The following is a 2,689-nucleotide window of genomic DNA, read 5'->3' on the forward strand; positions in this document are numbered from 1 at the left end:
AGAAGCATTTAAGTCCTTTGTCGCCTGGCCTAGACATTTGGTTGGTGATGTATCTAATTCCCCGGTAAACACTCGTACTATATACTTCTCAATTTTAATATTTACTTCTAATTGACGTTATAACATAACCATTTTTACATTTAACAGCAGATAGGTCAAGAGGGAAGTCCTCCACCGAAGAAGACTCGTTTATCTGAGGATGACCCTGTTGGTGCGTTAGACGAGCTTTCTAAAATCATTCCAGATGTGCCGATGAATGTACACTGGGATTCTACTACATTTGGAAGAGAAGCTCAGATCCCATTGTACTTGCATCATCAAAATGTTAGGGAGCTTGCGTCGGGTAGAGAAGAAATTAATATTACACTCATTCAGCTGCGGATGATGTAAGTTTATGAAAACTTTTATATATAATTCTATTTTATCAACTTACTTATATCAGATTATTTCTTCATTTTAGGCATATGTTTGATGTTAGTAACAAGAAGGGGTTCAACGATGTATATGGGTTCATTGACCCCTCTGTGACTCATGAAAGAAATAAATTTGATGATATCCAGACATACATCACCACCTGCTTTGGAATGGGGAAGGAGATATATTTTCTCCCTTATATACATGGGTAAGTGAAGTTTGTTAACTTCAACACATTCATTTATTAATTTTGGTATATGATTCATAAGTTATTACCAATTTCAGGTGTCACTGGCAGCTACTTGTGATCTCCATACCGGAGAACACTACTGTCTGGTTTTGTTCATTGCAGAAGTCTCCTCCCAGCCCTCTTAGACATGTAGTAGATTGGTAAGAATCTCAATGTGTGGAATTTTTTGTTATATAAATGTATGCTAAAGGAATTTTTTTTTAATAGTTCCCTTGCAACACATATGATGTTATCTGGGAGATCTACTACTACAGCTAAAAAGCTTGCATGGGTTGCCCTTAAGGTTTGGTATTTTAGTCCATACTTTGTTACATTTGGTTCCATTCAAATGATGTTACTTAACATTTTATAATTATGATGATATATTGTAGTGTAATAGACAAATGGGGTCATATGAATGTGGTTACTACGTTATGTTTTGGATGATGACCATCATTTGTGCACATTACACCACTAGATGGGAAACAGTAATATTTAGGTTTGAATTTTATTTTCTCTATATTTGGATTTCATAGACACTAATTGAAATCACTGTGTTTTATGCAGAGATTTAATAGGACTGCTCCAATTCCAGAGAAGTCAATTCAACTTGTGAGGAAAACACTTGCTAAATATGTAATTCATTTATATAATAGTATGTAGTAGATATTAGGATATAGTAAGTTCTAAGTTTATGTTTCTAAGTTGTTTTATGTTTTTCTACATTATTATAAGTTTAACATGTACATTGCATTGATTTATGCTTGAAACTTGATTTATGATTACATTGGATTGATTTATGTTTCTAAGAAGTTGATTTATGATTTCATTCAATATATTTATGTTTTAATATAATTTTAATTTAAAATATACGTTTCTGCATTATTCTGGACTGTTCTGGTTATAAAAATATATGCAGGTATGTTTCTGTGGTTGGGAATGTTACAGAAACAGACATCATTTTAAAAAAAAAACGTACTTATATTCCTCGGTTCAGGCCAAAACCGAAGTCGAAAGACCACTTACGGCCTCGGTTATGGTCAAACCCGAAGCAGAATGTGTTGCGGAAGAGAAAAAAAAAAAAAAGTCTACTGCCTCGGTTGTAGCCTGAACAGAGGCAGTAGAGTGAGACTTACTGCCTCGGTTAAGGGGAACCGAGGCATAAAGTCCTACGAAAAAAAATTAAAAAAACAAAAAACTTTACGGCTTCGGTTATGGCTGAACTGAGGCCGAATCCTCTTCTTTTATGCCTCGGTTGGGAACCGAGACCAAAAGTATTAGACTTTTTACCTCGCCTGAATATGCCTCGGTTCAGAAACCGCTGCCTATAGACAAAAATAATCGGTGCCGTTTCCCCTGACTGTACTAGTGTTTTTAGATTTTTATCACTTTTTTATACGTTTTTCTTTAAATATAAATTTCATACTTATAATAGTATAGATTAACAATTTAATTTTTAAATACTATAATATTATTTAATAATATTTGAATAGTTTGATTGTTTAACTTATTTGTTTATCAAGTTATAAATATTGAAACTTTAATTTTTAACTACTTCATCTCTTTATGAAATTTTTAAAAAAATGAGGTAATTTATCATGTAATAAGTTGCAAAAAAGAGGTAACTGACTTAAAATTTGTATATTTAAGATAAGTCATAATGAGTATTAACGATTTCCCAATTGAAGTTGTCATGAATTATGATGACTTCTTCATAAAATTATGAAAAGGGAAGTCGTCATGACTCATGACAACTTTGTAAATATGTTGTTCAATTTATAGGATGTCGTCAAAAGTGGTAACAACTTTCAATTGAATCAATTTTGTCTTGACTCATGACGAATTCCATTGTGAAATCGAGCTTGCTAAGCTTATCCTTTGTTATTGAACTTGACGAGTTCTCCATCGGGCTTTTCACCAACTCTATAAGCTCTTCACCGAGCTCTTTGCATGCTTCAAGTTATCCAAGTTGTCCTCCCAGGCTATCCAGTTGTTTGGCCAGCCTGTGCACTTTACTCGACTGTCTTGCCAGGTTCACCATACTAC

The sequence above is a fragment of the Vigna umbellata genome, chromosome 4 (genome assembly GCF_029865625.1).
Source record: "Vigna umbellata cultivar VRB3 chromosome 4, Vumbellata_1.0, whole genome shotgun sequence".
Taxonomy (NCBI): domain Eukaryota; kingdom Viridiplantae; phylum Streptophyta; class Magnoliopsida; order Fabales; family Fabaceae; genus Vigna; species Vigna umbellata.